Consider the following 13,065-nt stretch of genomic DNA (forward strand, 5'->3'; position numbering starts at 1 on the left):
ACGTCCGTCGTCGCGTCGTCGTCGTCGTCGTCGTCGTCGTCGTCGTCGTCGTCGTCGTCGTCGTCGTCTCTCTCTCTCTCTCTCTCTCTCTCTCTCTCTCTCTCTCTCTCTCTCTCTCTCTCTCTCTCTCTCTCTCTCTGTGCGTGTGTGTGTGTGTGTGTGTGTACACACATGTATGCGCACGGTCGAGTATAAAGTCACAGCGGGAGCAGAAGCAACGACGAGCACACACGCGACGTAGAGAGAAGAGTTGGATGGCAAAAGGAAGAGCGGACGGGGGGGAAGAGGGTGAGAAGAAGGAGAAGGAGAAAGAGGAGGAACGGTGCATTCTTTCTCTCTCGTCAGCACGCTACGCATACCTAACTTAGGTCATACCGACACGAACGCGATAAGTGTCCCCGCCGCCAGAGTGAAGTAGAGAGGGAGGAGGGAGAAAACGAGTCGCGGAATTCGAGCCAGGGTGGTCCGAAAGTTACGAATCTGCGGACTACGACGAACAGCGAGTGTGAACTCGCCGGCCGAGGGGTCCTCGAATCCAGGCGTGCAATTACGGCCGGATTTCGCTTTGCCCGAGTAATTACGCACCGCAACGTATTTTTGCGAGAATTTTTCGAACGAAATAAGCGCGGCTGGTGAATTAGCAGAAAAGGTGATGGTTAATTTTCGCTTAAATCGTATGCGCATTATACACATCGCGTTAATACCGAATATCACTTGAAAAATGCGTTTATATATTATAACAGTTGATTTATATTGTTATGCTAAAGTAACCGATAAAAGCTATTTGTACAGTAATATATAAAAATTGTAAAGAGATATTAGTTTGCATACGCTACGTAATTATAAAATATCGGAATTATTTGAGGTTATTTAAGAGTAATAGACAGTAAAAATAAATGTCTTTGAAAGAATGAAGTATGTATAATATAAGTACGTATAAGTATGTATAAGTTCTATAATTACACAACTTGAAAATAAATATCTGAGAATAGTTATTTTTATCACGGTCTTTTAAAAGTAAAGAAAAATACTCCTCTTTCTCCTCCTTTCATCTTTCACTCTTATCATCTTTTTCTGCTTAATACGCTTTTAAGATGTAGGTATATATGCAACTGTGCGACTTAGAAATACATCGTATATTATCAGTGCGTTAGAATACGAACCATGTTCGCGCATTCGAAGTAACGTTTGAACTATTTAAAAATACTTGAACTGCTCGAAGAGAGAGAGAGAGAGAGAGAGAGAGAGAGATGATTTCCAGACCGGAAAGGTCTCATCTCTCTTTCTCTCTCACTGTTTCTTTCTTCTGGCTAACATAAGAAAAGCAGGAAATATCGTACACTTTTACAATATAACGACTCTCTCTTTTTTTTTCTCTAACATCGCAGCATCCGCTTCTAATATCGAAACGAACGGCCGCTACTGCCATTGCGCCGCGGTGCGCACCGATTACATCACCTTGTCCGCTCGCAACGACCGACGGATCAAAAATTACAAGCTGGCCGTAACGAGCGAACGAGCAAGTGAGCACGGTATATCGGCATCGTGCATCCGACGAAGGCGCAGCTGTGTCGCCGTTGCGACATTCGCGACAGCAGAAACGAGCACGCAGTTTTATCGGAACGAAAGGTCGTCTCGTCCGTCGGTCCGTTCGTCACACGAAATTAAATTAAACGCCCGCGACTATTTATCGCGTTTTCTCGTCTAACCCGAACTATTTATTGTTATTTATTGTTATTTATAGCCTTTAGCAATGCATTCGCGTCTCATGTCGCTCATCGTCGTTAATCATTCGAGAATTGTCTCGATAATAATCGCATTATTTTTTATGTCGAGTACACATTTTTCAGAAATTTTGATATTAATTCGATATTAATTAAATATTATTTAATATTAATATTGATAACGAAAGACAAAGTTCAACGAAAATTATCGAATTGTTTGAGATGTTTAGTGAAAAAATTGACTATTAGCCTGCGATAGCATAGATATGCGTAATCTATGTGTATTTTTGTGTAATACATATTCTACTTCCTTTGGCTTCTCAATGATAATTATCATCAGTTGGATATTTTCGTTATTGCTTAGAATTTTCTCCTTATATAGAATTTTCTCCTTACTACTGATTATGCAGTACGTTTTTATTTATAATATTTGATGACTAAAATCATAGACAGTTAAAAAGAGAGAGAAATAATAGGGCTGTGCCTCATTTTCTAAATCTTAAGGACAAAAATAATTAAAACCATTTACATGGACTATGCTTAATGAATATTCACAAGAAATAATTTTGAGGAAAAGGAAAGAATCGGAGAGGTGAGAATTATAAAAAGATTCTTTTAAGATTATTAGTCATACGACTAATATCATAAGTTTAAGTTTTTCCACTTTGAAGAATCAGTTTACAATGTTAACGAAAAGATAAAGTAAATTAATAAATTAAACATGTATGATTTTATGATTACCTCTCTCCCTCCTTCCTTAAGTTCAAAACTCACAAACTCTTGTTTCCCTAAACAAACTCTTGTCCTCCCTAAACAAAATTTTAGCTACTTCCATGACTGAGAGACTGTAAGTAATCGACTGTTTCATTTGAACATTCTTAAATCGTACGATGACACTATTCATCGCTCTTAGTTAACACTCGATAATCGCAATCAAAATCTCTCGTGGCATAGACCTTATTTCTTCTTGTGAATCGTCACACACAAATTATTTGCAAACAGACATCCCGAGAGAGGCGACGTATCGATCCATCCGGTCTTCACTGCCCCAAACGAAATCAACGTGCGGTCGAGTTTCGTAATACGTAAAAAAAAAAGCGTATACGTAAAAGCAACGGATACGCGGCGTCGCGTCGCGTCGAGACTAATTATCGTTTTCGTACAGAGATAAATTACGTCGGGCTGGATGCGTGCGTTTACCGACGGGCGCATTCGTTGTTTCGACTGATTTACAGCACGCGATATTGTATGCGGGAACCGACCGCGAGGACGTACTCTCTCGTGGTCTTTCGCGTCGTTATCGTCGCGCGTTTCGGCGCGATATCGCGACGATCAAATTTCGCGAAGCGCACCTCGCGAAGCGAGAACGACCGATCATTTGTGCCGGTAAATCCTCGCGCGGAGGCCCTCCCCCCACCCCTCCCCCATTCATCGCACAGATTCGTGGACAGGTGATTTCGGCGAGAGAGATATTACAGATGCGCGAGAATTCGATCTTGGATCAGTCAACGTGTGAGTATATTAACATTGAAAGGCTTCTACGCAATGATGATCGATTACATTAAAAATAATCTAAATAATCGATAAAAAAAATTGCTGTTGCTCTTCGTCACTTGTTCGTATGAATTATACATGAGATGATAACTGGTGTATCACGTAAATTATGCGCACGTGTACTGCACAGATGAGTAACGCGATTAATGCAAAACCTGTCAATGGCACATTAAAAAAATTGAACTACCTAATGTTAAATAACTGATCCTGACGACATTAAAAATTCTAAATCTATAACTATTAATCATAGAGAAAAGTTATTTTTGAAATAAACTATGATTTACAAATTGATTTTTAAAATACATAATAAAAAAATTGTTAGAAAATAAATTTTTATTTTCACATAAAGACAGTCAATTTATTGTCTTAAGCCAACGGCCAACTTAATTCATTTAAAATCTGTAACAAGCTTTAGAATTTAGAAAAAGAAATATCGTATCGAATTATATTATTACATTTATTTGTCTCTTCAACGTAATGTATCGCAGCAGCAAAAAACGAAGATATATAAAATATAAACGGCTTTCCCGCGTCGACATACACGACATACACGATGCGATGACGCGAGCGATGACGAATGTCCGCAAATGGCCGCAATCCGATCGCGAGTTGGGCAATAAAAAACTTGAGTCACTTTAAAAGTACTTCGACGACGAAATAGCCATCTCATGGTCGGTTATACAGCTGATGGGATCGCGAGGTATTTACGTAAATTTTTGCGGCTGATTCTCACCAAGCAAACAACGCCCGGGCGACGATTGCAATTTAACGGTTATTTAGAAATCGGCAACTACCGCTGCCGTAGCCCGCGATGATTTATATTCTTTTATAATCGGCGGCCATTTCCCGGGCCGATTTAACGACCCCGCCAACCACGGGTTCCAAGAGGAATGTAAGACCGCGCGTCTCTTCACAAGAGAGAGTAGAAGTTTGTTACACACAGCGAGCGGCCACTTTTTTTCCATCATCGATGTGTTTCGCCGTGGAAATCGCGATTCAACGCTCTCGCACCAGCATCGAGCTCCGACGTGATCGCACAACCACAGGAAACAGGGATCCTAACGGCGTTGGTTGCCCACGCACAAATTATTGACAACAGGTTCTTACAATGTTTCTCGATATGTACTTGAAGCAGATAACAAGGATGCAACAATTTGCTTTTATCATCCACAAATATCATTATTGGAAAATAAATGTATATATAATGTGCAAGATAAGTATTTCTCTTTATGTCAATTGCGTTAAGCTTATGAGATAAATAACTGTCCATGTAAATATATTCGATAATAAATTATAAAACGAATAAAATTAAAACATGTATTTTGGATTGCAGTTGAAAATATTATTTAGACACTAGTAAATTTTAATAGTGAAAAAAAGAAACATGCATTTGCTAATAATTCTTAAAAATTGATTCTTAAGAATCTAATTTAATATCTTCATTATCCACTCCTACAGTTGTTTCCTGTCATATTATACACGATTAAATTGGCTTTCCTAGTGATATCGATCGACTAATTACGCAATAAGGTAATTATTTCTTCATCCTTGCGTGACGAAATTGTCTTGAACATGCAATCGGCGCAGATATATTCCTGCCGAAAATTCAGACGGAGCATCTTATATGACAATAAATGCGACAATGCAAATCTTATTACCCATACCTGTGTGCACTTTCGCGTTATCATGTGCACAATTAAAAATACCTTCGAATATAATATAGTAATTTTAATTATATTAATAAATTTAATAAAATTGAAATACTCAGCAAATTTTTAATAGTAATAAAAATATCAAGTTTTTGATAAATCAATTAATTTTGTACACATTGATAATGTACCTTTCGATGTCCGAACTATTTCTAACTTTCAGTAAATTAATAAATGTCGTATACGATAAATTTTATCTTCGATACGCGACTCGTGTGACACGGCGCCTTCATAAACACGGATGTCGTTGTGACGATATATTCCAATTTTGTACGCGACGAACAGACCCAATGCTGTCTTATCGTTTTGTTTCATCTTTCATATCGCGGTAAACGTCGCGCGGTTTGGAGCGTAAAACGAAACGTACGTGCTCTTACGAGCAGCACCGCTCGCTTCCGGATAAACCACCTCTCTTTTCTTTTCCTCCCTTCCTCCTCTCTCCCTCTCCCTCTCCCTCCCTCCTCCCCCCTCTCTTTCTCTCTCTCTCTCTCTGCCCCGTTCTAGACTTTCTCGCTAACTTCCCGTGCCTTACCATATCTTTCCTATGATGCCGAGAGAGTATGTGATTGTTTCTATAAAATATTTGATACCGTGATATCTTACAATAAAAATATTTTTACCATTTTAAATAAATAGAGAAATCTTGATTGTTGAATGTCAATTTATTAATATTTTATTAACATACAAGATATAAAATTTTTTTATCATAAAATATTGCTCGAACATCCAATTATGTAAAAAAAAAAAAGAAACTAAATTAGGAACATTAAATTAAGTAACAAATAAATGTATGTTGTCTACCTTTAAAATATTTTATTTAAATTTTTAATTATCTATATGATACTTTAGAATTTTAAAAAACTATTATTGTTTTTAATTTCTTCTTTAGAGAAATACGATATAACGCCAAATCAATTTTGCAAAAAAAATTGTAACATTGATCGCAAAATTGGTAAAAAAAGAATGGCACTAGCATACGATCACAGAATCAGTAAAAAAAAAAAAACGCGCTAGAATACCTGGAACAAACCGTGTGTAACGCACCGCTCTCCAGCACAATATCGGCTGACCCGATTTTTCATCGTTCCTATTTTACGCGTAACTGCATAATCGACGACGTCCGTAATAAATTCGCAATACCACGCCGTAAATTGCCAGTGCCAGCGGTTTATTCAGATCTCGTCTGGACGCCGTGTTTTGACGATGTACTTTTTATAGACGCTTCAACGTCAATGATATTATCGTCATCTATTAAAGTAAAAACTATATTATGGTAATTTAAAAATTAACTCTAAAGATTATTGGCAGACTTGTTTATAAAATTTCTACGGAGTATTCGAGGGAATATCATAACTATTACTCTGTCAACTGCCCTGTTTCTCTTGTTTGAATTATTTAGATAATCGTACGCGTATAGTGGATTAACTTTTCGTATACGACAATTATTTTTATGGAAAATAATGAATTAAATTAATTTTAATTTAATTGAGAAAAAATCGGATCTTACACTTAAAAGTATTATTCTTCTTTTTTTTATTAACTTTTTTTATTACAAAATACTAACTACTTCTAAAAAGTTGTTTGCAGAAAAAATTTTTTAATTTATCTCTCGCCTTCATTTGCACTGTTAATTAAGAAATGCGTTTTCGGGTAAATAATTTTGAAAAACGCATATATTCTCAATTATTCTGAATTATGAAGTTAAATAAATTAATCATTTCATGAAAAATAAACATAAAAAATAAACATAAATTTATCTGATCAAATTGGGATTTGGTTATTTCGTATATTAACGTTTTTTCACACGCGTTTATATATAATAAAACATAATGTTGACTGACACGTGCTAAACATCGAATTGACAGCGAATAATATGCCTCATCATTCTGTGTTCGCTATTGGATTTTGTATCATTATACGATACAAATGTATAGTGAGAATTAATGCGTTGCCGATGTAATAAATATAACGACTGATGTAACAAGCATGAGGGCGGCGGCAGGAAATCAAGAATAAACGATATGCAATGATAGCGTTGCGCACCTGAAAACGTTGCAAGATAACATTGCGTTATACGTTGCAGACCGATTTGTTCGCGCAGCGAAACGTGATATATTGCAGCTAATAACCATTTACGTTCGTGCAGCAAATATACGGATGTCGATGTTATTCGATGACTACGGAGTTAAACACTGATATCAATTGTTAAGACCTTTGCTAAGCGACGCTTGGATAACTCAAGGAAAAAGCTCCATGTGTTAATAAATATACATAAAGCTAGCTATATGCCATATATCCTGTTTCCTTCCTCTGACGGAATTAAATCATAGCCGAAATTAATCGATTAAGTAAATATTTAAAATCTATCGAATAATATGTTTATAATAAATATAAACATTGAAAAAAATTATCGATTTTCTATAATATGGCACTTCAAAATAAAATCAAAAATCATAGAGTTACGTTGATTCAGTAAAAAGTTAATAGTATATATACAACATATATAATATATTTTGGAAAAATGACTTTGAAAAAATAGAAAGTTATTCGATTCAGACAGAAACAACATATTCCAATACGCTGTAAAATCGAATTTTCCGTGATAAAATTCCAATTCTTCTCAAAAGAATAGTAATTCAATGTAAATATGTAGTTAAATGTCGAACAGCAGATATGTATAAATTAAAGCACTTATACAATTCCAACTGTAACACTGTAGTAGGTATTACGAAAACTTTCAACTTGTGCTAATTTAATACTATTACTACTAGGTAGTTAGGTTACACCATACCAAGAGACTTCTGCCGAATAACTTTGTACAGTTGTATATAACACGATATCGATTTTCATCGATTAACCAATGACTTACATTACTTATACAACATTAATCTCTAGAATTGAGTTGACGCTCTCAGTACAAAAATCGAAATTTAAGATGTCAAAAAGTTATCTTCTCTTTCAATCGTTCTTTTGTCACGCAAATTTGCACATCCAGAAAAAAGGCTGTTTTGATTTAAAGAAATTTTTCTTTGAATCTATATAGTTAAAGAAAAAATTTCTTTGATTTGTAAAAAAATTACTTTGATTTAAACATTATTTTTTAATAAAATTTATTTTATTTAAAGAAATTATGTTCAAATACAAGAAAACGACATTCAAATTATGATTTTTTTTTCTTTAACCGTATAGCAAAGAAAATTTGTTTAAATCGAAGCAACCTTCTTTCTCTGGATGCATAATCAAGATTCTGGATGCATTACAAGAGTTATTCAGAACGTATGAAAAATGTTCACATGCGAATCTTGATCGAAGGTCAAAGTCGAAAAAAATATTCGTACAGAACGTTTTCTCAGCTCTCCAAGTATCCCAGTTAACGCTTTATAAATGCGAGTCGTTACAAGGTCACCATCGTCGTTGTCACTACCGATCTCGGTGATTGGTACGCGGTGCGTCGACCATAAATCCGGACAAGGTGCACACGCATTCGACCGTGAATTAATTATCAATGAGTTGCAAGCGCGGAGTACAAGAATATCGGTGAAACACGTAGTACTATCGAACGTGAATGAAAAACGTTAATGAACGTTATAAATCATATACTTATATCATGCCATTATTACTTAATTATGTCATTAGTTATTTCGTTTTAATTTCAATGATTACCATATGTTTTAAAGATTAACATAATTCGTAATGATTTCCGTATATTGCTATTTAATATCCCGTTACTATATTTATTATGTGAAAGCGAAAGACGCGACAATTTGTTCGTTCGTTCGCAAAGACCTTAGCTCCGTTCGCGAGGCGAGCAATAAAGTAGCGACCGCGGTCACGATACCGTAAGAGGAACAGGCAGAAATTAGCCGGAAGCGTTACGCGTTGCGGTGATATATCTCGCGGGGTAACCTCGAAACAAACATAAGCGTTCAAGCAGCCATCAAATATCTATTAAGCAGATTTTTGCCTTGTAAAATACAAGAGAGAAAGCTGACAAGAGTAGCTCTCTCTGTTATTATTACTTCATTTAGTATGTATAATATATTAGCAGATATATTTTAAAATAGATTAATTTTTTTAAAACAATGCTAACGTAAAAAGCTTCCAACAAAATTAGACTTTAAAATCAATCAATATCCGGGGGGATCTTTTAATCATTAATAAAACATCATAACTTTGCTTAGCCTGGTAAAGAGCTTCAATGTAGTTTCTACTTGGTATCCCTTCCTCTGAAAGGTTTATGGTAGAATCAAAAAAAGGACCGAAGAGGAACGTCTCTCAGAAGCGGATTCGTGTCGGAAGGAGAAGCAGGCGGCCGTTAAGAGCGGCAGAATACCTGAGGAACGAGTTGGAAAAAAACGTGCACTGGCGAGCGGGCGAGGTGAAGGAACGAGTGCGAACGTTGCGAGAGAAATGGGAGGGGAGAGACGCGCGCAATCGAGAGAAGCGACAGTGTGTGTGTGTGTGTGTGTGTGAGAGAGAGAGAGAGAGAGAGAAAGAAAAAGAAAAATCCGATCAAGCTCGTTGAATTTTATCCCAAACTCTCGGTGCGACCTTCTCTTTCTTTCTCTCCCCATCCTCTTCCTCTTTCTCCTTTTCGACATCTTCAATCTTTCATTTTATATCTCTCCCTCGTGCTTTCTACTTCACAGCCTCTATACCTTCACAGCTACGTCCACCTTCTGTTTTTCTATCTTCTTTCCCGTCCTATCGTTTGTCTCCTTCTCTCTTTCCTGTCGCAATATTATAACTCACTCTGGCTACTACTAGATATAGAGTGAAGCAAACGAGAGAGGATGCTAGAAAAGGAAGAAAGAAACGACAGTCGGCAAATCTCCATGCTAACGACGAAGCCGTCCTAATTATTCGTCGAGTGTCAGTAGGAAGAGACACCACCCTCTCGCAAAAGCAAAAAGGAGGTAAAGAAGATGGGAAAAGAGGTTTGGTGGGTGGACACAAGAAGAATAGTCGTTCCACTTCGTAGCAAATGAGCGGGTTTTCTATATCGATCACCAAAGGTCACGATACTAACATAGGTAAGGTAAATATGTGAATGTTCGTGTACATATACATGTACATACATATTATACGTACATTACAGTAAGTACGTAGATGTACACAGGCAAGCTTACAACGATTGCGGACGACCACGTATCAGAAATGCGAAGAAGCGCGTGGTCAGAGGGGAAACGAAAGTAGAATAAGAGGTAGAAAAGACAAGGAGACTGGAGAAGAAAAGCATGGAAAGGCAAGAACAAGAACATCCGACGAATCAGTGGTTTTACGTCGCGACGTGGAACGGTGACTCGCTCGCATACAGCTCGCAGCCGGATACTTCCGCGTATAAACGAGTGCTTCTAGTTCGCCGGCGGCATTATTGAGAATTTCTTCGCGGCGTGCGATCACTGCGACTACCGAAGAAACTCGTTTAATCCGAACGACTTTCGAACCGATACCGCTGCAAAACTGTATCGATATCAACTTGGAAACAGAATCTAACGGTATCACCCTATACGCGTTTAGATATTGTCATTAGAGAGATCGAAGGAAAATAATTTTTCATACCGCTGCACATCTTATGTGGCTCAAAGGAATGAGATTGGCGTAAAGTAAGCGCCGATAAAAGAAATGTTACATCAGAGAAATGAGATTAATATCTCGTTCACTAATGATTGATGTAGGATACATACATTTATGAAATAAATGCAATGATAAATATATAATGTTAGCCGTCGATCTCCATCATGCCGATCGACACAAAGCTAGCTGGTGGACGCGTTTTATGTAGAGATGTGTCAGACTTTACTAATTGGTGTGCTGATTTTGGCAGGGAATATCTGACACAATCCCTATATACCAAACATGCCAATCGACTTTGCTGATCAACGTGAATATGGTGAACGTAGTTTTAGAGAGAACTGCCATACTAAACGTAGGATGTCATGTTAGGATTTATTGAACGGAATCTCATACATGTGTCTGCATCTTTCCAATAAAGTAAAGTTTCTAAATGCTGTCGAATGAAAGCTATAATTCTTTGCTTGTGTCTATTTGTATGAATGCATTACTTATAATCTAATCGATCTATCAAGAGATATTGTTTGAAGAGACTAGAGAGAGTCGAAAAACGAAAAATATGACATGAGATTCATACTACTCCAGAACACTGGCATTATTCCGTTAGAACAGACAGAAAAATAAATATGAATAATAATATATTTTTCAAAATTAACAGTGTTTGATGCGATTTCATCTCCATCTTCATCAAGTGAGTATCCGTTATCATTTCTCATCCGTCTCAAATTTACCGCTGATATCTCTCCGCTACTCTCCTGAATGCCGAGTGCAGAGCTATAAACTGGATCGTATATCCAAGGATTCTCTTCCTCTTTCTCTTTCTGATATGTACGTACTGAATTATCTAATAGACACCTAAATGGTGCGGTACAAGTCGACATTTGCCAGTTTCGCAAGGATAAATGAGAGACCGTCGATTTATAAACTATGTTATTAGCTAACCGTGCTCGTCAACTATTCAGAAACGGTACGTCCAATTCGTCTCTCGCGAGGGCTCGCGCGTTTCGGTCCAATCGAGCGCGTGGTTTCGTTCCACATTAGCGCGAGGGAGAAACCTGGGGTCTTCCCGCTCCTCTCCCTCGGCTCTCCTTTAGCCGAGCTGGTTTCGATCGTGCGAACAAACCATCCGTAGCCCACCAACCAACGATGGAATCGTGTTCCGTGAGTCCGTTGGGTTTGCGCGCGCGAGAGAGCCCGCCGCTGCCGCCACCGCTTCTCTCCCCCTGGCCTTTGCCATCCTCCCCTACCTCTCTCTCTCATGGAGTATTGAACGAACGAGCGCGAGCAGAGAGGAACCAGGAGACCAGAGGCAGCACAGCGGCGACCGAGAGTGAGAACGAACGAATGCCGCGTGACGAGCGAGGAAAGGAGAAAGAGAGAGAGAGAGAGAGAGAGAGAGAGACGTGGAGAAACGAGCTGGGTCGCGTCGATGAGAGAAAGAGGAAGTGAGAGAGACGGATAAAGGTACGCGAGAAAGGGAGAAGGATGGAGCCGATGTGAAACAGGGTAGCCTAGCGGCATACAGCATAGCCAGAGAGACGTGTCGGTTCTCTGTGGATCCCCTCCCCCCTATTACCACCTCACCCCTTTCTTTCTCTCTCTCTCTCTCTCTCTCTCTGTATGTTTCACGTTCTACCTTCTGTCTCTCTCTGTTTCGTTCCGACACGACCGCTTGCTACGGTTCTCTTCCTCTTTCTCCTCATCACACACAGTTTCTCTCGCTCTCGCAACCGTTTCTCCGCTCTCGCTCCGACTAGTCTACCTCTGTTCGTAGCGCGCTAAAGTTCTCTCTGAAATGCGACGGTAACACCCTCCCTCCTCCTTCTCGACCCTTTCGTCCGCGATCCCTTCCTAGCTCGTCCGTTGTCTCCCTCGCTCCCACACCGTTCCTTCCCAGCGATCCCTTCCATGGTCCAATCGCGACTCGTCGTACAGTCCAGATTACGGAACGAGCCGAAAAGTATGAGAGAGAGAAAGCGAGAAGGCAACGCAAGAAAAGCAAAGTGAAAGACAGAGACCAGGACTGCACGTCATCATCAACGTTATCGTCGTCTTTGTCGTCGTTTCCGCGCTGAGTCGGGATACAGTATCTCTCAGCAGCGACCTCCGTCTCTTCGTGTTTCTCGAGCATTCTCGCATGAGCGGAGAAACCGAGCGAAATGCCAACGTTTTTGCCAGCTGTCCAGTTGTGGCTGGCTTCTTAGGCTCAGCGCGCTCAAATCCCTAGATATTCAGCACGTCCAAATGAGCGGTTTAGGTTCAGTGATGTCGAGAAGCATTCTCACGTGCGAGGAATCGACATATAGAGAATAAATAGGATGAGAGGAGGAAATTGAAAGAAAAGAGAGAGAGAGAGAGAGAGAGAGAGAGAGAGAGAGAGAGAGAGAGAGAGAGAGAGAGAGAGGAAGGATATCTTACGTAGTACGGACCGACCGACGAGAGTAGACGTAAGGTTACGGGGTACCGACGTAATAAGGTAACGGTAACCGGTACCGTACGTAACG

The sequence above is a fragment of the Atta cephalotes genome (assembly GCF_000143395.1).
Source record: "Atta cephalotes unplaced genomic scaffold scaffold00062, whole genome shotgun sequence".
Taxonomy (NCBI): domain Eukaryota; kingdom Metazoa; phylum Arthropoda; class Insecta; order Hymenoptera; family Formicidae; genus Atta; species Atta cephalotes.